Source organism: Drosophila albomicans, chromosome 3 (genome assembly GCF_009650485.2).
Source record: "Drosophila albomicans strain 15112-1751.03 chromosome 3, ASM965048v2, whole genome shotgun sequence".
NCBI classification, from domain to species: Eukaryota; Metazoa; Arthropoda; class Insecta; order Diptera; family Drosophilidae; genus Drosophila; species Drosophila albomicans.
Genome location: NC_047629.2, coordinates 55,261,145 through 55,287,273, shown reverse-complemented (window position 1 = coordinate 55,287,273; position 26,129 = coordinate 55,261,145). Strand labels below are relative to the sequence as shown.

The following is a 26,129-nucleotide window of genomic DNA, read 5'->3' as shown; positions in this document are numbered from 1 at the left end:
ATAGAGAAATCATTTTGTTTAATTATTTTGAATGAAAAAATTTTTATTCTTAGTTAATCCATAGTTGTGAAGCCGGCGATTGGTCATGCTGGAAATATCTAGTCTGCCACTGTCAAATGATATATCTAAAACGATATCTTACTTGTTGTTTACTTTGCAAAGAAAACTGTGATTCTAATTGCGCATATTTTTGATTTCACTCTCTCGCAATGAAATAGATGCAGTTGAAAAAGTACCTCAAAACAAAATGTATTTGCTATATATTTATTTGAAAATGAAAAGTGGGCGAAGAAAGTTATCCTTAAATGAATTGTTCTTGCACATAATATAATATTAGAACTGTCATACACGTATGTATGTAGATTTTCCCGATTTAATGTTATATCAACTATTCTGTTTTAATTCAATTTCCATTAAAATTTAATTAGTTTTTTCGTTCTATAAACGCAGGTCTGCATTTCATTATTTATTTGTACTCGGGTGTTGAATAAAGTTTTTTTTATTTAAAATAAATTGCTCATCATTAATCTACTTATATATACTTATATATTATTTGTATCAATCATTATAAAACTACTTTAATTTTAAATTTCAATAATCAATGTATTTAAAACTGTAATAGCAGCAAATTATCTAAAATTCAATTTCAGTCTTTCAACTGTCAAAAAGTTAAGCGGATAATCTGAGTCCAAATAAATGTTGTATACGATGCTAAAAGTGTTGGCTTAATCCTTGGTAGAAATATATGCATGCATGGATGTCCTGCGTCTTTATGCGAACGTTTGGCCAGTCAACTGTGGGACAGCTTTGAATTGACAACACAAAGTCAAATCAAAGCAGCAGAGCAGACAGAGCACTGGGACAGAGCACAACACAAACGCCTGTCAACAGTTGTGTGTGGTTGTTGTTGTTGTTGTTGTTGTATGAACGGACAGTGCGAGTGTGAGAAATTGTCAACAGGCAAAAGCCAAGTGCTGCTGATGAGCTGAGCATTTGCAGTGCCCGTCATTGCCAGTGTATGCAAGTAAAGCAGCAATGCAAATGGAAATGTGCTGCAAAGCGGCAAGTGGTGGCTAAGGAGTGGCTAGTGGCAAGTAGGGAGCGTTGCACAAAGTGGAACTTCAAATGACACAACTGTCAAAGTGTCGTCTCTGAAGCAGTGGCACAGCTGGCCGCAGTTGGCGACTGTTTCAGTCCTTTGCTTTTGGCCAGATTGTCTAACTGCCTTTTGCTTGCTACTTGCACCCAACCTGCAACCTGCAACCTGCAACCTGCAACTTGCAAGCTGTCGCATAGTGGGTCACCATACAGATGATCAGCTAAATGCCAGTTTGAACTAGATTACCGCTAAAAGCTTTTTATAATGGTGGAATCAATAATTGCCATGTTTTAATCAGTAAAGAAAAGTGACAATACCGAAAGTGGCTGGAAAAAGGGTAAGATAGATATTAAAGGGCAGGAACAGGAAATGATAAAAACTATGCCGCAAACAAATACGAAAAGCGAAAACATTGTGTGAATTTTGACGGATGGCTTCAAATATACACACATCATACACACACACACACACACACAGCTTTACATGATGTGTGGCCAAAAGCCACGTAAATTCATTTGCCACATGGTTTGGGGCAGCAAGAGACCAAAACAGAAAGCGAGACAGCGACAAAAATAGAACGAGTGAGCGCGATAGAGACAAATGAAATACTACCCTTTTTTTTTGACTCTGACTCTGGCATACACTTTGCCACTGAAACTGACCCCCTCCAGCATCGTTTTCCCTTCTTCTTGTTAGAGTGGCATATCCTACATGCTGCTCGACAGTTCAGTTCTCGACATAGTCCTGTTGACTGTTGCTTTTTGCCTTTTGCCTCGCATTTACACAATATACATTTTACACGTAAACTCATGCACACACATACACCACATATGTATGCACATTTGTATGTTTTTGTGCGTTGGAATTTTTGGTATTTTGGGCACGTAGAACATCAACGCATAAATACAAAACATGCAACGTGAGAGACGTAAATCGAAGAAGCGCGTAGGAGCCACATTAAAGCAGACAGTTGCCCAGTTTCTGGGTTGCTCAGTTGATTGATTGATTGATTGATTGTACGAACAACTGACTGAAGGAGAGTCCTTCAGCAATCTCAAGCATCTTTCAAGAGATTTTTGCGTTTTGTATTTTCACATTTTCATATTTTAATTAGCCTGACTCTTCACAGTTCCCTCCATTCCATCCAACTGTCCGCACTTTTTCGTATTCAATTAAAATTGCTACTATGAATAGCCATTTTTTAAATTCATATTGTCACAAAAAAAATACATAAATAATTTCATAAATAGGGAAATCGAATAAACAAAGGCAGAATTTCAGGGGAACGAGATAAATAAATGTATTCATTTCATTCATATTTTATTATTCCTGGAATTATTGAACATTTAATTGGCTCTTTTCGCAGATTTCCATGACAACAAGCTCATCAAACGTTTTCGGGAGGAATAATCAACTCGAATTCCACAAATGGTGGCAATCCTCAATTACTGTAGAAAATCTTTGTTGCTAGACATCTTTCATTTAATTTTTTAACAACAACAAATTACTCTGATACTCTGATACTGATTAGATACTAGATTTAGGTTGCAATATCTGGTAATCTATTAAATTTCCTATCAAGATTTTACATAGCCTTCAGTGTTTTCGTTAACAGATCAGTTAGTTGAGCTATCGCCCACCATTCTTCATTGCAGTCTAAGAATAACTGAATGCACTAATTAACTTAGTAAAATAATAAACTAAAAATAAAAACAAAATTCTTAGTACTAAAATCATAATCCTGATTCTTGAAACTATTTTCTCAGTATATTTAATTCCTACAATGAACTTTTTCTAAAATTTGAAAATGTTGGAATAATTAGTGTATAATTTCAATTTTTTATTTTGGTCGTCTAACCAAAAAATGCATGATTTAATAATTGATTAAGCTCCAGTAATCTTAATTACTTTGTATAAAAGAACTCGTCAAAACTAAATTTACAAACTGCCAGCTGCCAGCTGCCAGCTTTGTCTACCTCTACACATATGCTGGTATGTACCCGATTGTGGTTGCTTTCGTAGTTTCATTGTCCGCTTATTGGTGTGCCGAATGCTATTTCCTTTTGCATATGTAAAAATTCAATTTGTTATAATTTGAAAATTTCATTTGACGATATGGAAATGCGAACGATAAGCCGCAGACGATGGCGTCAACGACTGTGGAAAGCAGAAGAAGAGAAGGGAAGGGAAGGGAGCGACTCGGTTTGACTACCAAAACAGAACGCACACCTAGTGTCAAGTGTGTGTGTATGTTTGTATATAGAGCAAGTGTGTACGTTGAGGTGGCTGCGGCGCAACGAAAACCAATTTGTGGCAGCTTAAATGTCAATACGACATTTTTGTAGGTTATTGCAAACGGTTGAGCTTTTCTCCTTATTTCGATTGTTGTTTTTGTTGTTGCTAGTAGTGTTATAGACCGCATATGCTAAGCAAGGTGACGCTATAAATAGCCATACACGTCTTGGTCATTTTTAGCCGTAGGTCGTCAATTTAGGGGCGTGTCGGAAGAGAAGACGAAAAAAGCGTTTGGGCTCATAAAAATAAAAGTTCTGTTTGTGCAGCTAAAAACAAATTGCAAACAATAAATAGAGCTGCCAACCTGTGCCAAAATACACATGTATACCATAAATACACACACACAAACACTCGTAAATTCTCCTTAGATATACAGTGGAAGGGAGAGCTGCTTTCAGGTGGCAAAAATTGTCAATGAAAATGCCTTTTGGGTCGTCGATTTGCTGTCAGTTTTGTCGTCCGTGTTCTGTGTCTCCATTCTTTGGACTGTCAGTTTGCTTTGTTGTCCATTGATTGTTTTACCTACATTCAAGAGAGTGTGGTCGTGGGTGGCTGTGCCTGTGCCTGTGTCCTTTGTTAATGGATGTTTTGTCATTGATCCAAAAAAAACAAACAAAACAACAAAACAATCGATGCTCAGTGCTTGTTGCTTGTTGCTTTCCCTCAATTGTCGGCAGCACTCATTGAAATTTCAGTTTGCTTTTGATTTCAATTCATTTCGTGTCAAATAAGCGTCAGTTTTAAGCAGCCATCGCTCATCACAACTGATTATCATAACTGTCAGAACAGCAAGCGAATCATTTACTTTGATTTTTAAAGGTGCAACCGGGCGTATGATTAATATTGTGCAAAATACACAAAATCATATTAAAGTCTTACGATAGGATTGAAGCCTCACTGCTCTCGTCAAAGTATTTCGGCACTTTTATAGCACTTTTATAGACAGCTCGCCAGTGCTTTTATCTGCTGAGCGCATTAAGATATGAGATTGTTATTATTATTATGTCGAACAACAGCAACAACAACAACAATGAATGCCAAGCTCAATAACTCAATCAGTTCTCAACACAGACAGACACAGAGACAGAGACAGAGACGCAGATACATACGTTGGCCCTACAATATAACCAATAAAATGTTATTTTCTTCTTCTCCACTACAGTCGCACCCAACACCATTTGAGCTGTGCCCCCCATAACCACCCACAAGTATTTGTTACAAAATCGATGAATCAAAGTAAATTACCAGAAATAAATGAGATAAAATATGTGTGTGTGTAGGTCGATGTGCTGCAGCTACCTGGCCACAGCTAAAACCAAACTGGCGTATTAGAGAGGGGAGAGGATGAGTAAGGAAGGGGAGAGAGGGGTTTTTGTTTAGTCAAGTTTAGCAAAGTACAGCTTATATGTTGACCTGAAAAGTGAATGCGAGTTGTCGCACATTATGAGTGTTGCTTAGCTCAATGCCAGCCACTAAAGTGCCGCACTACGACACGTAGTTTCGCACACACACACACACACACACACACACACACACACACACACACACACACGGACACACACCCACACATACATTCAAACATTAATAGAGGAAATTGAAAAAGTTTGTATATGCCAGACATCCGTTTCAGCTGTGCGCTGAGTGCGCCAACTAATTTAATAAGAGAACGCGACATGGCCACTTTTTACAGCATACATACATAAACACATACACACATACTATAGTCGAACACCTACGCGCACACAGGCAAACGTTCAACTCACACAAACACACAACATTCCGAGGTTACACATGAGCGACAGCGCCCAGAATATTGACGCTAGTCCGCGTGCATTTGGCCTTTTGTTTGGCCATTTTCCAAAAACTTTTTGGTCTAAGTAATCATATAAATATTTCTTTGTAAGTGTGTTAGCCAACTTGCGCCAGTTCTATGTCTGGTTGACTGTGTATGTGTGTCCAATTGTGTTACGCAGCGCGGAGTCGAAAAACTTTTGCGTGTTGCGTGTTTATTAAAAACTTGGCCGCATTTTATTTACTGCTGCTCTATTCCACCGGAACATGGCGTATGAGTAATATACATACATACATCTCTACACATGTAAACACATCCATTTTTTTTTCTGGCTGGTAAACTGAAAACTCATGGCTGACTAGAACCCTAATAGCAAACTATTTTAATGTGAAACTTAAAGCTAAGTAATAAAACATCAACATAAAGTTAACATATGCACACTTTAAGACAATTTTGACATCACAAGTCAAAATTTGTTACTTAAAGCTGATTTCTGTTCGCGATAAAGATCAAGCAATTTAAATGGGAAAATTTAGCTAAGCTGGAAGTGGTAAAATGCGTGTCAAATTAGTCAAATTTAGAACTCATTATATATATAAAAGAAGAGTTCACTGTAGGTAAATACTAAAAGGTAGAAAGATAATCGGTGGTAAATGTTCTATCTTACCCAAGAAAAAATTATTATTGTTATTTTACATTATTGTTGCCTTTGTCAGTCAGCCACACCCACTGACGACAGGGCGACAAGTGCGTTGTCTCCCATACGTATAAGATTCCACATACAATCCTCTTATGCACACATCATTATCGACAGCAGCTCCACTGCCATGCTTCTGATTCGACTGATTCATTTATCCTACAGTTGGCAAATATTTCTTCTTTGGCTCCTCACTTTTCGTTCCCGTTCTCGCACTCCCACTCCCACTCCGACTGTGTGCTGTCCACGCCCTCTAGCCGTTGCGACACCGATAACAAAGCTATTAAATTGCAAGCGTTTGCCTGGAGGCTAACTGTCAACGGCCATGTGGCTTGAGTCTGCTCGAGTGGATTTTCAGTTGTTCAGGCTCGCCTCGACTGTTCTTGTGGTTTGCATGCCCAAAAACAAAAACAACAACAAACAGCAACAACAACAACAACTGCGATAACAACAAGAGCAACCCTTGGCCATACTAACCGAGCAGAACCACTTCTCCAAACGCGTCGTGGCTAAAAGGCTTTCCACTTCTCTACCAGCTGTTGGCCTTGTTTACATTCTCTACCTGGCTGTCCGCATCTAAGTGGGTCAATGTGCGTTGAACTGATTAGCGCATGGCTGGCAGGACAAAGTTGCCCATAATTATGGCCAGCGATGATAAAAAAAAAAAAACAAAAAACAAAACAAAGGACCAGCCAACTTCAAATGGTGGGCAAAGAGTGTTGGGAGGGAGCGTAAAACTATTTGAACTTGCTCTTAGAGCCACATGCTGCCGCCAGACAAGTATTAGCAAATGGCGAACGCATAAAGTCTTTTCTCCCAACTAAATCGATAATCTAACGCCGCGTATACGTAATGTAGGCAAACATTGTATATACATTTATGTATATGTATGTGCATTTATATATTTTCATATATTTCGCTTGCTTGTTTTTCGCCAGCTTGCCTCCTTGTTGTTTCGGGTCGTAATTTATGCCACGCCCCTGCCATAACGCAGCCAATAATATAGAAAATTATTATCGCAAATATTCGCATCATACGCGCATTTTCCTCTCTGATTTTCAACGTGCTTTCTCTTATCGTCTGTCTCTTTCTTATTCGTTTTACTGTTTGTTTCTCGGCGCTTTTGGGTTTTATGTCCGTTAGCGTCAAGGTTTTCATAAATTTTAAATGAAAATGTTTATGTTTATATTCATATTTATGACTCCACCCGTAGGCTCATTAGTAAGCCCAACTTGATGTCTTTATCTGCAGCGCCAACACAGCGCCACAGCGACCACAACAACAATTGAAAATGCTGCAAATTTTGTTTGTTTTTCAACAGTCATTCCGCAACGTTTTTCCCGGGATTTTTTCACAGATTTTGTTTTCATTTTTTTCTGTTGTTATTGGGTCGGAGGAGTCAGAGCCTTTTTTGCATGTCAAGTTGGCAACTTCATTTGGCGTTTATTGACAGCGAAAACAGGCAAACAATGCCGAGCAAACGACAACGACAACGACGACAAACAACAACGACAACAACCAGCTGTAACTTCTTATCAAGTTATTAACTTATCTAATTCGATTATGGGCGCCATGCCAGGAGGCACCTACAATGCAGAGTCAGATCCAGTTCTGGGTTTCGAAGCAGACCCAGACCTAGGCCAGACTAGGTCGTTGTTGCTGACGGTTGCATGGCAAACAATTCAATTAGAGTTGTGCCCCAGTCACAACAACTACAACAAGAGTCTATCAACAATTTTGAGGTACAACAAAAGCCTCCAAGCTAAATCTGCCCGTCTGTCCGTCCATCTACTGCTCTCTCTTTAGTTTTGTTTTTGGTGTGTGTATTTCTGCGTGTCTTTCGCTTTATATCTGAATTGGAATTTATTTGCTTTTAATCACAATCTCTATTGAATAAAACTATTATCATTTGAATCGCTTCAAGCTGTCCTGTGTATCTCAAAAAATAAAATTCTTTCGTATCTACCTGTTAATTTAACCTTTTCTTTGTAATTTCGACTGTCTCTCCCATTTTTCTTTTCATTTGTAACTTTCTCATTCCCACTGCAATTTAGTTTATGTAAAGTCGATTTCCCCACAGTCACCAGAGAAGTAGATTTTTTATTGACAACTTTGAGCCATCGAGCATTTGCAGTCACAAGGATCCATCATCGTCTGTGAATGGAACTGCGCATATTTATGCAATATGTTTGTTGCTGCTGTTGGCGTTTAGCAATTCATCATTCATAGTTTTCATATTACAGTTTGGTACTATCACATAGACCGTATTTCCGTTACCATTTCCACTTTCTGTTTCCGTTTTTGCCCAGTTGCCAGTTGTCATTCTACTACGCATTTACATTTCTCTCTTTTCGCCTTTCGCTTGTCAGTGGAATTCCTTTTTTTTTACTTCTTTATTTTTTTTTATATATTTTGCCATATTTTCTATTGTTGTTATCTGCTAGAGTAGACGAGCAGACTAGTGCGCATTAAACTCAAACGCTACTTTTGCCTTTGCGCCCAAATACGAAAACTTGGCCATTTGTTTCGGCTGTCGCTTTTGTCAGTTTCATGTAAAGTTTTTAACCTTTATAAAGTGCGATCTTCTTGCTACTTGTACGTGACTGACAGTTGGCAAATTCCCAACAAGTCCGCCAATACGCATACGCAGCGTATGCCCTGTAATTCAGAACTCGATGAACTCGCCATGCTATGTCACTTTGATTTGCTTTCTCGTTGAATATAAAGCAAATCTGTTAAACAGGGTATTTCCTAGTGATACTTCGTTGCATTTGTAAGTTTTTGTATTGTTTCTTTGTATAATTTTTACGTATTTGTCTGTGCATTGTTTGGTAATTGATTTGCGAAATGCAAAGAACAACAAAATATTACGACATGAAAATGAGATGTTGACCCTGCCATCAGCTCTCCCAGAGAGAGAGAGAGAGAGAGGTCTCTCTGTCTCTCTTTCCTCTGCTGGACCGGTGTGTGCTTGTCCTGCTGAGTTTTCCAATCAAAGTTGTCGTTGTTCGTCCGTTATTGAAAGAAGCTTAATGCCCAAATAAGCTGTCCATTATTCAGCAGCATGTACGACTGCAGCAGGGGCTGGATGAGGTCACGTCAGAGGAGGGGCAGCAGAGGAGAGGCAGGGTGCAGGAACCTGCACAAAACACACACAAAACTTTGCGGACCAGGAGAGAAAACTGGCATTCAAATGCGCACAGAGTGCAGAAGCATATTCGAGGGGCAAACTGAAGCAGAAAAGATGGGGGAGGAGAGCTGAGGCGGAAAAGGAGACGTTGGCAAAGAAGACGGTTCTTTTCTCATGCATTATGCACATTGTTTGACAACTGACAAAAGCAACTTTTATTCTCATGTTGCCTAAAAATTGTGTATGTATTTTCATTTAAAAAAGCAGTAGACATGTTACACGAAACACGAAACACGACGCACGATACACGAGGCAGGGGGCTCTCAGCATAACGTTTTGCAAGAAAATAGAAATAAATCACGTACATTGATACCATCAGCATGAAGGAGGAGTGATCCAGGTTGAGGTAATGTGAGCATGGCGTTAGTCGAATTTTCAAGGAGCTGAATAAGCCTGATCAATGAAACTTTTTGCTGCAACAAGCAGTGAAAATAAAATAAAACAAACCGCAATGGATGTGGCAAAAGAGGATTGTGCAGGGTGCAAGTGATTTGATGTTTGATGTTGCTGCTAAGCATAATTAAGAGATTTGGCGCGCAGTCCGCACATAAAAAAATACTAAAGAATTTTTAATTAATTTTCGCTTTTTTGTTTGTTTGTTTTTTTTTTTTTTTTGTGTTGTCGCTGAGTGGCGTTGCGCATACGTCGCGTGTGGCAGCATTTTAAGCCGATGCTTAAGCCGTTAAAAGCGTCTCAGTGAGGAAGAACTGAAGCCAAAGCTCATGCAAAATGCACGCAAAGGCTGAATAAGTTACGAATGCCTCGCCTGCCGCCTGTGGCTCGCAAACTTTAACTTGGCATTGAGGATTGTTGGCCTAAGGCAAAGACTTGTGCTCGTTTCGGGTTTGAGTTTTCGACTCGGTCTGACAATGACAAGGACAGCGCCAAGAGTTAACTAAATGCTTGACAGTTGCAACAAGCCCAAGACATTGCCCCACCTTCCACCCACCCACAGTACAAGCAACAGTCGCGTCACATCCGTTAGCCATCTTCCATCTCCTACTTAAAACTTTTACGCCACTGGCAATGACAGGCGCTCTGCAACTTGAAGCCGCCTGTCTTGTTTCACGTCCTGGTCCGTGTCCGCCCTCCACTTTGACTGCCTTTATATCCGTTGTCGCCATCGCCATCGCCGTCGCCACAGCACTTCCTGTTTACAATTTAAACTAATAAGCTACGCCAAAGTCACAGTCAAAGCTAACGAACGGCGAACATCTCGTTTTCCATATTCAATAAATCGAAATTGAGATTCGTCTGCTCGCATGTACTCATATGCTCACAAACTATGCAAATATTGTCTGTCTCGGAGCAAGGACGACAACCCAAAACTAAACAACACCAGAGCAGACAAGGAAAGTACTTGAATATTTACTAACAACCTTTCTTTCCTAAAGTGTTTGTTTATCTGCAACTATCAACACAAAGCACAAATATTAAGTATACGTATTGTTTATTGAGATAGGCAAAAACTAATACGCGGTTTGTTGTCATTTTCATTAGGTAAAAGTAGAAAACACTACGAGAGATAAATTACAATTTGACAATTATTAAGAAAATGACTCAATTTCTTCGGCAATTTCTAAAGCTTTTATATCTTTATTTGTTTTTTTTTTAAGTTCAATAATGTTCAAAATTGTGTAAATACATTCATTTTAATTCTAAAACAAAGTTATTGATTTATTCATTTAAATTTACGCAATAATTCAACCTAACTCATGTATTTGTGATACACGTAAAATATATTTTTATTGATTTTAATACTGCACAAGCAAGAGAAATGTTATGGCAAGTACTCCAACATGTTTTATATGCAACTCAAAGCAGAATTCCAGCTACTGATTATTATTAAACGAATTCTTAACATTCTTTGGATTATTTATTAGCTTTATTAATTCACACGCGGCATTATTGAAATTGTTCCAAAGTAGATGTTAATAATTTTTCCCCTTCCGTTGTTTCTCTACACTTTCTCTTTAACCACTTGTTGGGAAACTCAATTAACTCGGCAAATGTACAGAAAACTTACGAAAGGCTGCGATGCGTACAAATATTTGCAAATGCTTAAAGTGTAAGAGCACTTTTTGCTCAAAAAAGCGCAATCAAAATGTCAGCATAACAATAAATTAGAGAGAGCATCAAAGTGAATGTCAAGAAGTTGGCAACTTTAGCGCAAGCCCAAAAGTGTGCAATAATAATCTTAGTCTCTTTATCCTTAACAACTTGCTGGCAATATGATACACTTACGTATTTTAGGCAGCATGACTTATTCAAGTATATTACGTGGAATTATAATATTGAGTCTGAAGCAGACTCGAACAGATTTTCCGGAATGAATCTGTCTTTCCTTCAAACACATTATCTATCTTATACAAAGAAGTGAGCTTTAAAATAATTTAAAGTGCATTGAAAAGTTAATATTAAATAGCTATGGGTGTTCTTGTCCCTATATATAACTGGAAGTATATAAAATACTAAATAATTAAATGATTTTAATACTTGAATTTTGTTAGCACTCAATTCTAGACAGAGTATGTGATTTGCGACCTGTCAAAATCAGCTCAGCATTTTTGTTGAGCCTAAAGAACTTGCGAGCATTGTTTTTAATAATTACGATGCAGAGACTGTCAGACTGTCAGCTGCGTCGTTGAGTGGTTGAATGGGTATATTGTAGTGTTTAAGGGAGTGTGTGTGAGACGAGACAGAGAGACAGAGAACGAAGAGGCAGGGAAACGGTTTTTGCAGCCACCTTTCAGTGGCGCTGTGTTTGCGTTATCTCATTTAACACTTGAACAACTTTTTACACACACTTGTGTGTGCCTTGTCTCGCTTTTCTTTTGCATATGTGTCTGTCTGTTTGTCTGTTTGGCTGTGTTGGCTGTGTTGGTGCTGCGTCAAGTGCGTCCAAGCATCGCATTTGCACATTAACAGTGTGAAAAATTATGATTGAGCTATAAAACAGTCAGCTGCGTTCGCTCGCTCACCTGGGCGCAACTGGGACAAGAGTCAAGTTTAGCTAAAACAAGCCATGTGTGTGTGTGTGTTCGTATGGGTGAGTGTCCCCGTATGCGTGCATGCGTGTGTATCTGGCTGAGAAAAGTTTTGCCAAGTGATATGAGCTGAGCACGGGGCTGTACAGGCAGGATATGCCTTGAGGGCAACTTTAAGTAACTTAGGACGCACACAAAGAGAGGAAATTTGCACTTTGTCTTTACTTCCTGCTGACTCAGAACTTTAACAGTTAGTGCTGCTGTTGCTGTCAGCTAATGAGGCCCGCTCCCTTTCCCCCAATACATTCTGCCACTATGCATATGAGTAAACGCCGCAAAAGTTGGGTGGACCGCAAGCTCCCAAGAGAGACACAATTAGCTACAAGCTTCGAGCTGCATTTATTTATCCTGTGCCTTGCCTTACACATTATCAATATTAAATGAGCCATTGACCGGATGGGGCAGAGGGAGATGAAGGTGAAGGTGAAGGTGAAGAGAGGCAACTCGAAATTGCCGCGGCTCGTTTCAATTGACTTGTTGGCCATTAATAATAAACGTTGGGCATATAAATCAATCATGCGACAAGCTTATATACATCATTCGCCAACTGAATCTATCGACTGTACAATCACACAATCCTCAAACGATATGTGCTCATAAATACGTTAAAGACAATAAGCGCGAAGCAATTTGGTAGCCTGCTTTGGGGAGCATTTATTGGATTTTATGCTGCTTTTACCACTTTGCCACTGTTAAGGCTCACTGCTATTTATAGACTCTGAACACTCAGTCTCTCGTCCCTCCCTTGCAGGGCGGTGATAACAGCGCAACAGTTGGAACTGCGTGTCTATTTATAGACAATGAGCTGGTGGCAAAGCTTCTCAGTTCCAGCTGCCTCCAGACATTTGTACTTGCATAAAAGCTAAAAATAGTTTCAGCCAAAGCTGCAAGTTGCCCCGGCACATGAAAAAAGAATGCAGTAAACATGAAATAAACCATCACATTGCATGAAGACAACTTAAAAAAACGCAGTTTAATCCTACTCGAAATTCGCCATTCATATGTACTTTTTGATTCCTATTAAAAAGCCTAGAAAGTGTCAGACGACATACAATATTTTCAAATATATTTTGTTAGGACTTATAATACAAAAACTTTGAGATATGTTTCGTATATAGGAAATCTTTACAAACAGTAAAGTTGATTAATAAATATTTAATACGCCCATTAAAAAATAAAAAAAAAGCTTATAAAATTGGATAAGTATAAAAAAGTTTTCCACTGGTGCGAAGTTTTATCTCTATTAACTTAGCTGCTCTTAATAAGTTCTAATATATATAAAACCTTTCCCTCGCTCTCTGCAGAATAATATATACATATTTAAACTTTTATTGAGTGCTTTTTAGACTGCAGTCCGTCAACTTTCTTAAAGGATTCTTTTGAGAAACTTAAAACAAATGTTTAATTTTCAAAGTGAGCAAATATTTCACCCATTTTCTTTTTTATGTCCCCCACTTCCGTCCCCTGCAATAGTTGCATTTTAGATTATGGTTTTTGTCCCTCGCTTATCTTGCAGTATTTTCTTTTCGTTTTTCTTGGAAAACTTGCAGCTGTCAACGCAATCCAACGACCAAAAGTAAATTTTGCCTTTGCATTTCACTCTCCAAAAAGTATGATATTATTGTTGAATTTTAATTGTTCATCGCGTTTTATGTCGCATTTTGTCCCATCTTGCCTCTTCTATGAATTTAGCATATTTCAGTCTTTCACATTTAATGCTCAAAGAGACACTTAACGCAGCGAAGTATGGAATGTGTTCCTTTAGAAATTCAATTGCTTGGCCCCTAAGCTGAAGCATGTGCTTCCTCTCTCTTTCTCTCAATTTTTGTGTGTCCCATTCTCCTTCTCCTTGCGTTTCTCTCTCTTATTCTTAGGGTGAACACCTCCCCCTCCAATTCGCACTTAACATAACCCATTTCATCGCCTGTTTCTTGCGCACAATTACGCAACAACAAGCACAACAATAAAAAATAAAATGCTGCAAAGAATGCTATACGTGCCAACTGGATGATGAGCAGAGCTCGAGTGATTTAAAAACAATCGCGAAGATCGCACATACTCCTTTGTCGCATTGTATGCTTACAGGGTATGTGGAAAAGAATGAAACGCCAGCATTGCCGTAATCAGAAAGACGTAAAAATTTCTACAAGCAGGTAACGAAAATATTTGAAATTGCTTTTTGCTTTGCCATAACCTTTCACTTGCTCTCCACTCGTCTTGTCCTTTGCCGCCTGCCACCAGACAACTGCCCACCTCTCTCTCTCTCTCTCTCTCTCTCTCTGTTGCCCGTTTGCCTTTGCTTTTGGCATTCCGTCTGCTCTAATGGCATAAATTTGAGCAACCATCGCTACTTGTATTTTTAGGGTATTTCGCCCATAGCTCTTAACGACACACAAAGTAGAAGAAGCTCCTGACATTTTTTTCCCATTTATTTATTTATATTTTTTTTTGTATTTTATTTCATTTGGTGTAACGCGTCACGTTGCTTGATAAGGTTAATTGCCCATTTCTTTGGTTGTTGTTAAATTTTTGCTTATGATTCATCGATTTTTACCATCCTTTCCTCTCTGAATTCTGATTTCCCCACTGTAGAAAGGACTCAATCACAGCGGGCGACAAGGACATGAAAACGTATGTGACACAGGTCAGCACAGCGGGAGTTACCAAACAAAAAGCCGAACGAACGACACAAGATATATTAGAAACGAGTGAGTATTTGGTATTTTTGTTATTTGTTGTCACGGGTAGCACTTAGCAAAGGACATCAAGTACGAGGGCGTCCTGGAGATAAAGATGGAAGTGGAGGTGGAGATCGAGATGGAGATGGAGATGGAGCTTGTCGTCATGTGGCCCTCTTGCAGCGCAATGTATTCAATTTCATCTCATTATACAGAGACCAAATGAATCTTTCCTGTTATTCAACTATAAATATATAATGGACTAAGAAATGAATACGCCCAATACAAGGACATAAATAGCTCAAGAGATTAGCCAAGCATTCTTTACACAAACAATAGCAATTTTGCAAATTGAATCTCAGATTACAATCGATGAGTATGTGAATATTCATAAGCTATCTGCAGTTGCCAAGATATTTCCCTTCTATTCTAATTTGAATTAAGTTGTTATTCAACTTTATAAATACAATTATAATGACTTCTCACGCTGGGCCAACTATGAAATATTACTTTCAATACAATACATGGAAATAATTTCAAATATTGAAATTGAACTTCAAAAAGAACACTTTCTTCTTATATAATTCTTCTTTGTTTTGTGCTCCTACTATAAATGAAAACTTTTATCGACAAGTTGCGCAACACAAGTCCATCACTATATAATGTCAAAAATGTGATGTTATGAATACAAAAGCAACCCGAATGTCACTCAGTGCACTTAAACTTTTTTTAATTACTCCTATGTTGCTTTTATTTCGGAATTTTTAACTTTGCCACCTTACGCACACTCGTTGGCTCTAATTACCTTTTGGACACCTACATTATTACACTTCTAATGCCTTAAATATCTGTTGGACGTACTTCCTCTGCAGTATTCACATTTCTTTTAGTAAAAAATTCCCAACTATTTGGCACATTGCACCTAAGGGCAAAAGTTTCTCATGTAAAACTATTTCCATATATTTTTATTGTTGTTTCCAACTGCCAAATGAGTGAGTGCAGAAGTGTGTGTGCATGTGGAAGTCTTTGTGTTTGTTTTGCTTCGTGTGGTTGACAAGCCTGTAAGCTGGCCACAGAAACCACAACTAACAAATGCAATAAAAATAAATATACAAATAATTATGAGTAGAAAAGTTTGTAGGAAAAATGTCACAAAACATCCATCATAATTTCTGTTTATTTGGGATTTTCTCTTCTATTCTTTGATTTGAGGATGTTGTGGATTCTAACTCAAATTAAAAAAGAAATTGTAACAATAACAGCTACAAGAACAGCGAAAAGAGCAGAAGTCAATAATACAAAGGCGACACTTGAAACGGTCAAGAGGGTCTTTGAAGTTGTTCACTTAAGGAACACACATACATAAGTAGCCGACGCTAAGAAACGGAAGCATAACGAAAATTATGATTTGAACGCGAATCAGAAAAAAAAAACAAAGAGAGAAAGAAAAACTGTGTAGGTCGAGTAGCATTCATTGAGCTCTGCTCCCACTTCTGGTCGAGTGGGTGAGTGGGTGAGTCATTAAAATGGAACTCGCACAAATTATGCAGTCCAAAAACAACGGCAGCGAATAAACACAATTTGAAAACTGCGACAGCAACGTCTGACATCAAAAAGGGGTTTATACTAAAGGGGTTAAGATGGCCAAGGGAGGAGGCAGACAAAATATGTCGCCGATGTTAAGTGCTTCATTTAATTAACAAAGTTGACATGAAAGCTTGGTGTCGTCCGTTGGGAAAACCCCGCACCTTGTGCCGATGGCTTCAGCATTTCTTTTGTATGCGAACACCCTGTAAAAAGCATTTCACAGGGTATCTGTCTTTTCATTAGTATATTCATATTTATCGTTGTATAGTTCAATTAAAATCTTAAACTTCCATTCTCGAAGAAACAATAACATACTAAATACTGCTTAATTTGCATTTATGATTGCTATACTCTAATCATATTTAAGACTCATAGAAACTTCTTTACAGGGTAAATTCTAGTAGCATTTTTAAGCACGTTAAGCATGTTTTGTCTCTTTGTTATTTACTCTGTTTTTCTTTGCTTTTAATTGTTTGCACTGTGAGTGAGAGTGTGTGGCACAGCACGTGGCGTAAACACATTACTCATACGACAGGTGTGTCACCTGCTAAGCGAGTGGACTCTTCCTTACTTGGCGTAATTTCATTACAAGTTCGAAAATTGTGACTTTCAATTATCAATTCGAAATATATGATATTGCCTGTAGTTGAAAATTTAAAGGTTGTAAACACACAGCACGGACAATTTGCCAAAAATTATGATTTGCACTGGATTAGAAGATTAAATAACGTTCGATTTTCAATCGGAAATCTATGATATTTTGCTTGTAGTTCGCATTTTAATAAAGCGAAGTCATCATATGATATGTGTGTGTGTCTGTGGTTTAATTAATTGCTGGAAAGATGCCTACTTGTCCCTATCCCTATATTTACTCCCACACATGTGTAACTGTTGCTCAAAGCCTGTTGTATCTGGCAACACCAGCTGCGCATTTCTCACCCTGTCATTCGATGAAATGCGAATGATAAAAAAAACTGAGCAACAAATTGCACGGCATATGCGTAGTTAACGTTATCGGCGTCAGGTTTATGCTCCTATATTCTCATTGCCCTTCTCTATCTCTTGCTCTTTCTCTATCTTCTTCTCTTTGTCCATGTCTCCCTGGTCATTATATAATGCCCATATACACTCGTAAACGCGACGGCCCCTTGATAATAAACAAGGTCATTATTTGCTTTTCATCACTTGCACAAATATGCCACAGAGATTTTGGCTTCTTTTTATATATGTTGCCTTAAATAATATTGACACAAATATGGCAAATGAATACATAAAGCAAATTGCTTAAGTGACCATGGAAATGCCCATTTGCCAAATCAAATAGAAAAACACATTTGGTTCCGCCTACTTTAAGGATGTCAGTAAGCTCATATCGAAATTGATAAATTACTAAAAACGGTAAACATAAATGTAATCAACTCCAGTAATTAACGTGACTATTCTGCATATATTAGTAAAACTATTTTGGTCAACTTCTTATCTCCTCTTTTGGTACGCAATAAGATTATACTGTTTATGTCGTTATTTCATTTACCTATGCCACAAATAATTTAACAAAGCATTTCCAAACAATGCGATTATCAAAAAATATGCATAACTAAATTCGACCTAATTTTATAAAATTACTCTAAAATTTGTTCATGCAGACTTAACAGAAGTCGATGCTCGAACGAAAATTATTTACGAATTATTTAAGCGGATTAATTGCTTTGTATTTTAAAGTACACTCATTAATATTTAATGATCAATGTAGATACCATAATTTAAAAACAGTGTACGAAATATATTAAGTCAAGTATCCTTTGGTGGCAACAATAACAACTCACCTCAATTTCACGGTTTTCCTTTCAAAGCAGATTCACGGTCAGCATTCAGTAGGAGATAGTTTTTTTTTTTTAATTTGCGTATTTCATTTGTTGATTTTCCAATTGTTTTTGTCGTTTCGTTTGCAATTATTTTTATATTTATTTCATTCGTTGGGGTGTGGGCACTTTTAAATTTTTCTTCCTTTTTTTTATTGCCGTGAAGCAGGCTGCAAAAGAAAACATTCAAAAGCAAACTTAATGTGGCATGGCGACCGTAACCGATCGTAAAACCAATGGGTTATAGTGCGAGTGTGTACGTTATGTGTGGGTGTGAGTGTGGGTGTATAGCATATGCAACAGTTGCCGTTGCTCTGTGGCAGAAACGTCGTTGGCAAATGGGTTTTTATTTTACGGTCATGGTAATAAAAAAAAATTAAATTGCAGACCACGCAACAGTTTGCAATTATGTGCAAATGCACATAGTCAACGCGTCAGCAGGATGCAGAGAATATAGAGGACTCAGGACACTGGTCACTTCAACTTCATCTTCCTCGCATGCCACATGCCACAATTTGCTTTTAATTGTTTCGTTTGCGAACCGAACCGACTCGACTTCAATTTTCAACTTCAATTAAATTCATTCTATTTCAATTCGGCTTAGTTTCATTTTAGGTTCACTTCATTTCATTCACGTTGCTCGCGCTCGCACTTTAAAACTCACGACCGTGTATTCAATGGCCATTCATTTAGTCACTTATTCACACAGCTTTTGTATTTGGTGTCGAGCAGTATGCCTACTGCCTTCATACTAACTGACTACTGCTGCTCCTGTTTCTTCTTCTACCGTTGCTGCTGCTGCTGTTGCTACTGCTGCTGCCACTGCTGCCACTGCTGCTGCTGCTTCGTTGTTGCAACCTTATGCGACGCCTGCCAACTACGAACTGAATTGCTCCAGTTTCGTGTTACACCTTATAAAGTGCTGCCTGTCTGCTCCCGTGTTATCCTTGCACCCGAGTCCCGAATGGTTGCCTGAACGCCTGCTTAACTGTATGCCTGTCTGCTTCCAGCTGCTTGCCCGTTGGTTTGATAAGAACTTGCCTTAGTATGTGTATGTGTACCCAACGAGAGAGCCAGCTTTCGAGAGAAGTGAGAGAGAGAGAGAGAGAGAAAGCGTTTTGTTACTGGAAGTCAAAGAGAGCGTGAGCGATGTTTCTCCTCGAAGCTTTCTTTTTCCGTTAGACAAAATATTTGAATTTCGAATGAAACATGAATAATATTTATTATTTCAATAATAAATGTTTCTTTTTTTTGCAGTTTTAAATAAATCTTCGATTTTCTATATTCCTGAAATATTTATTTTGAACTAGTACGCACAATAGGAGTTTTTATATTTTATTAAACTTTCCGAGTTTTTAAAAATTTCAATATATTTGAAAAGTAATATTTATTTTTATATACTTTAGTCATATTTAACTGTCTTAAATATTGTGGAAGATTTTGATTAAATATTTACAATTCATTTGGAACTTTACATTTTATTAATTTGAACAAAACGTTTTTTTTTTTGTTTGTGTTTTCCCCTCTCACACATATTTGCACTCTCTCTCTTTCACGAACTTCATATCTCTCTCTTTCTCTCTCACATTTAGCAATCATCGCGCTACGCAGTAATTGCTAGTTTTTGGGTGTGAGCTTTCATGAATGAACACCCTCCTGTTGCATTTGTTTTTATTGCACAAAAAGTAGGTGAAAATCAGCCTGACTCATCCTCCCCTCCTCTCCCCTCTCCACCCGCGTTCGTGTGCCAACAATCCTACTTGGCGTCGTGCCATGCCACATTCTAGACACCCCCACCAAATCGCCTGGCCATGAAGTTCAAGATGAAGGTTATGCAGCAACAACAAAAAACTCAACGTAGAGTCGAACACCAAAAAGAGCTTTCGCTCTCACGAGTGCTTTCTAAGTTAACATACACACTCTCTCGCCATCTCTCTTCGCTTCTAGTTTTCTCTCGCTGTCGCTGAAACATCGCCGCGTGGTAACATGTTGCTGTCGAGTAACGCGACATTCCCCTGCGCCGATTTGTTTTGTTCCCGGTCTCAAAAATGTTGCTCCACTTTTAGCGATGAAGTATTTGGACGCTATGCTCGCTTCTCTGGCTTGATTTCTACCATGCCTGCTGCCCTCCACTTCGACAGTCTTTCCCATGTCACAGAGCAATTTCTCGGGGTACGCTGTCTCGGCATTCTTTTAGCCATTTATTCATTTCTACGCCCGCCCTGTGACCCAATTTCGGGCCTTCACGTACACGGCGCTCAGCAAAATCTGCTGTAGCTGTAGCTGTAGCTGTAGCTGTAGCTGTTGAGCAGCATGCCTGGCATTAAAGGCATTTGGTGTGCCCACAGATTTTGTAGTCATGCCTTGTGCTTGATTGGCTTTGTACTCGTACTTTTTGTAGGCTATCACATTTTGAGGTGGAACGTGGACAACAGGCAGAACATCATGCAATGAGAAGGAGAAGGAGAAGGTAGCTAAAGTTCACATACATATTTGCATAGTGCATGAGGGCGTGCTACATGGCGTATGCTTGATGGTAGAGCTAGCTGCCAATTACTTGTCAACATGTCGCGCTCCAGTAGCCAGCCAACTAACTGTGATTGATTGTGCGAACGTAGCGTGTGAGTGCGTGAGTGTGTGAGAGTGTGAGAGTGTGTTTATTTTTGCTGCTCTGCACCTGGCTGACTTTTTAGGACTACAATTGCAACAGTATGTCAGGCAACAGCAGAAAGAGAAATTGAGCTACGCTTAAACCAAACGACAACAACTCAAAAATCCCCCTCGCCAACGTGCCTTTCATCTTGCTCTCTCTCTCTTTCTCTCGCTCTCGCTGTCTCGCTCCCCTTAGTGTGCAACCATGCACAACAGCTAACTAGCATTCCCCGTTCTCCCTCTGTGAGTCCCTCTGAACTGTGCAAATGATAAAAGTTTTGGAGCTTGTCGCTATCTCTTCTTAATTTGAGTTCGCCCAGTTGGCAAGATAGCCTGTCAATGATGTGAACTTTAGAACTTTGATTGGCTCACACACAGTACAACTGAGATATGAAGAGAGGGAGTTGGAGCACCAAATAGTTGTATACAATATTTCTATATTAAGTTCACTTTTTTGGGGCAATCACTTTGAGCCATCTACAGTGAATTTATTGAAGAGACTGAAGTGTGGATATCAAATAACATTTCATTTAGTGCGGAGCACATAATTCCGCAACTAAATGCAACTTAATGCCGCAGCTGCAACACGAGCTGGCAGCAGAAACACCTTTAACAAAAACAACTGTGCAACTGTGTGCTTAAGTGCGTTTTATGCCTCAGTTACACTCAGTTGCAAAAACAATGCAAATAGCGAGATGGTTGCCGACTGCAAGCAGGCTGCTGCTGCTTAAGCTGATATAATCCTTCGGCCCTAAGGGGAGAATGCAAATGAAATGGCCCCAGCAGCTACAGTCGCAGCTGAAATGTCAGCTATTTATAAGCCAAAGCCCCATCCAAAGCATAGTACGAACAGAAACAAAACCGATGTCGACTACGTCAGCGGCAAGGACGAGGACGAGGACGAGAACGAGGACGTTGAAAGCCACCCGGAGTCATGTCGAGCGATACAAATCACTGTTACTAATTATGCTTTCATTTGTATCCTCTTGGTTAACGAAATCTAATCAGCACTGGGATGAGGAAAGGCGCGGGACGAAAGGAAGAATGCTTTAGTTTAAAAACAAAATGGCGATGTGGCCAGAACACGCAATGGAGGAAAACTCTCGAAATTAAAGGAAGAAACCAGAAAAATAAAATCCAGCCTGTGACGTTTCCAGCAGGCGCACATAAACCAGGTCAAAACTTTAATCGTTTTTTCTGTCTTAGTGATGTGAATTTGCAAACTAAGAAAAAAATCCAAATTAAAATGCAACTAGCTAAGTTCAATACATAATTTAAAATATATAATTAGATAAATTAGTATTGAATAAACATAAATCTAAATGCCATTTATCATTTAGATTAAAAAAACAAATGTCAACTGGAAAAGTGGAAAATTCTTCATAACTAAAGTAAAACACAAATTTATGCATTTAACAACCATCAAACAGCTTTCGCATTTTAGGGTAACGAAAAATAACATAACTTTTAATTGAGCTAAGCAAGTTGTCAGACAATTTTGATGTATAAAATCTTATAGTAATATATTAACAATATAAATATTTAATTGGAAACAGTTTTGCTTTCACGCGTTCATCTCTAATTCAACGATATAAAAAGTGTAGCATACTTTACTGCGCGGGCATTTAATGTGTTCGCCACACGTTGCGACAGTTTTAGCAGCTTGCGATAAAGCGACGCGATAGACGTACAATCAAGCTAGTCCTGCCACGCCTTCATTTTAGGGGCTGTACAAATAACTTTAATACTTTGGCCTGACAGTTCTAGTCCTCGTCCTCGTCGTTGTCGTTGTCGTTGTCGCAGTTGTTGTTGTTTATTTGTCTCGTGTTACTTTCGATTTGCCGTCTTTTGAAGGGTGTGACCGCATTTGCACCTGAGGTTGGTCACGAAAACGTCGCGACGGTCGCTTGAACCCTGAACACCCTGCCCATCACCTGCCACCTTTTGCTGTGCTAGTCTGTGGCGCAGTTTAATTAAAGCTTTCCACAAATTTCGTTGCTGCTATTATTGCTTTATTTTCAAAACCAATTCCCTAACCTTGTGCTCGCGAAGCGAAGCAGTTTGTAGAGACATATTGACAGTAGAATAGAGAATGTAAAGTTAATGTAACTGAATTTGTATTACCTGTTATCTATTTTTTAAATTCAGGTAAGTAAAAAAAAAAAACTGAATATCAAACAAAAAATAAAGCAATTTTAATAAGATAAGAGGTTAAAAAGTGTAAAGAAACCAACCATCTACATTCTATACATCTATACATATGATTATATATATATAGTATATAGTATATATAATCATATATCATATAAATATATATATATATACTATATATATATAATCGAACATCCTCAGCGTTGCAATAAATTGTGTACACGTGGCGTATGCGTGTTATTTTTGTATTGTGCAACGCAGGCAACATCTGCCTGAATTTGATACGAGAAACCTATTCGTTTTTTCATTAATTTTGAGCAAAAACGAAAAATAACTTAAACTTCATTTGTTATCATGTTGCTGGTTCTCGCATTGTCTGCCAAGTTTGGTCACGTAAATCAATTAGACAAAGGTGTGAGCTCAACTTATTTGATGACACAGAAAAGTATCCAACATATGGCGAGTAGAGTTTCAAACAATGAAATGAATCAAAAAGAAAGGACCATGAATAACAATGATAAGAAAAAGTGCTTTCGGTTAAAGCAGACTTTAAGTTTCTCGAATGCATTTTGTGTTAGGGGCACGCCTTAAAGTTCAAAGGAACACAAGGTCACCGGCCTGTTTGGCCTTTTATCTATAGTTAACTACGTTACACTACTTCTTTCCTCTTCGTCTTCTGCTCCCCCACTGTGTTGGACGTTTTCCAATTTTCAACGGCGCGGCGTCTAGGCGGGATTGCGTGATGTGGCGTCTCTGTTACCCACACCCCAAAACCAAATAAATGATCGATGCGTCGGCGATGGCAGCCAGAAATTATGACTACTGATATTAGAACACGCCACCGCAGTTCCCCAGAGCAGAGCACAGTTGGACATTGCGGTCGGTGCTTGGTGTTGTCAACCAGTTTATGCCATTCTCCTTTCGCTCGTTTGCATGGGAATTGGTAATTTTCATAAAATTTATTGACTAATTGCATTTGAAGGAACTAATGAAAGCGCTCAAATGCCAAATAAAATGGCAAATTTATCAAATTCTCTCTATCTCTCACTTTCTCATTTGGTGGCGGACAACGTGGCGCATGAGTAATAACAAAATCAATGTCGCGACGTGCCAAAAATGATTATTGAAATGCTAATTTCGAAATTGGTCAACGACATTGATGGAAGAGTTTCTTTGCACAAAAGTAGAAATGTGTGAACATCTAATTTAATTGGAGTTTAATGGAAACTTATTTTAAAACTGCTGGCAGGTGACAAATGGTAGGAGGCAAGAAAGAGGAAAGAGGAAAGCGGAAAGTGCCACCTGCCAGTTGAGAAGTAGCAGGTTTTCAGGTTCTTGTCCATTTCATGATCAGGTGCAAACTTTTCAATTAGAAACATTCCGAAACTTGCGTTGTCGAATTATTTAGTTGTCTTTTATTTTTATGAAGAAAGAAAAAAACAATTATCTTAATTTGCGCTCGCTTAGCTAATATCCCTTTTAGTAAACCATTTTTGTATTCAAGTGTAAGCACTTTTAGCTTGCTGTTGCTGCTTATTACGAGCATTATATTGGCCAAAAGTTATGGCCATCTAATTAGCTGCCGCAAAAGCAGGCAAAAAAGTGGCAGGAAGAAATGCTTTAACGCTTGAGCCTTGGAAAACTGTTGCTCTCATTGCTCAAAGGATATCCTGCCTATTCTGTTTGCCATGCAGTACACACACACACACACACACACACATTGATTCACGGGAGAGACGCGATGTGTATCTGTGTGTGTTGTTTGCTTGCGTTGTGTATCTTGCATAATCGCAAGCACAAGCAACAAAAGCAAACACGGAAACAACTTGTTGCAACTACAGCAACAATAATAACTGACTGGCTTGTGTGTGTGTGTTTGTGTGTGTGTGTGTGTGCACAACAAGCTAGCATCCAGGTGAAGTGATGAGGGCAACGCTCAGCACACGTTATAAATTATTTATGATGTTTGCACATCAGGTGTAAAAACGGCATTCTTATGGAAGGTGTTCGTCTGTGCCCATGAAAGCTGTACAACATTATTTATTTAAAACTCTAGAAATATCATTTGGACACCCAAAACATATTTAATCAGTCCTTCAGCCCTCTGCAACAAGTACTTATATTAGCTCTTAGCCCTGACCCACTCAAAGGCAATTCAACAATATGTCCGAATGCTTTCAAGGGGCTATTTTAAATTTTATAAATGAAGCAAAATGTATTTGTATATGAAGTGTAATGTTTGCTACATAGTAACAGTGAGAATTATATACACCAAATGTTAATGACTTTACTTTGAGAATTGTAGAGGCAAACTATGGCGAAATAGAAAAGGACACAACAACAAAATAAGTCTTAAAGGGAGCTACTTATCCATTCGCGACAATAACCATCATATTATTTAGACCCACAGGAGGCCACTTACCCAAGGACAATAAAAACTATAAGCACTTTAGCATATTGCAAAATAATACAAAACGAAATTGTAACATCCACAACCTACACGTATGGCACAAAGAATATAAAACAAATGAAAACAATACAAATAAAACAAAAACAATGACAAACAAACAAATAAGCAAATGGAAACGGTTGCCATCCGCATCTTTAGATTCCGATGGGGCACTGCAGCGGCAAGAGGTGGTCGGAGGGAGAGGGGGAAACGGAAGGCGTGGCCCTTATGGGCGTTGCTGTGATAATTGAAATGTCGTTGCACGCTGCTGCAGTGAGTGTCGATGGCGTTTCCGCTAAGCACTGGCAATCAGATATAGGCACGGCGCCATCAGGCGCCAACAACCACCCACTGACGTCTGATCCAGCCCTAAAGCAAATCAAACCCAAGGACAGCAGTCGCCACATTTTCAAACAATGTAGCAAGGGACAGCGACAACAACAATAATGGTAACGCAATGCACAGTCAAATGCGAAACCCTTTCATTTCGCAAATCTCAAACAGCTGCCAATATTGTTCCCCGCTACGCTACTTTTTCTATGGCGTCCAGTTGGCATCGGTTTTGTGTCATTGTATTCATGCGATGGCCACAATTGTCGCTCATTTTTAAGCTATTACTTAGTGTCTAAA

The 26,129-nt window shown here is 38.7% G+C and overlaps 1 protein-coding gene across 3 annotated transcripts in view; it reads right to left on the bottom strand.

Annotated features, from left to right (window-relative positions):
* LOC117572702 (BAI1-associated protein 3) overlaps positions 1-19,487 on the bottom strand; it is a 50,896-nt gene extending 31,409 nt beyond the window's left edge. For 2 of the 3 annotated variants that reach the window (XM_034255758.2, XM_052005283.1), the window contains exons 1-2: positions 19,004-19,487; positions 18,212-18,417 (exon numbers count right to left, since the gene is read on the bottom strand). The gene's annotated coding sequence lies outside the window, so the exon portion shown is untranslated. Of the gene's footprint in view, positions 1-18,211; positions 18,418-18,911 lie in introns of all 3 variants that reach the window. The other variant, XM_052005282.1, reaches the window with a different exon arrangement.
* Positions 19,488-26,129: the final 6,642 nt, after the last annotated feature.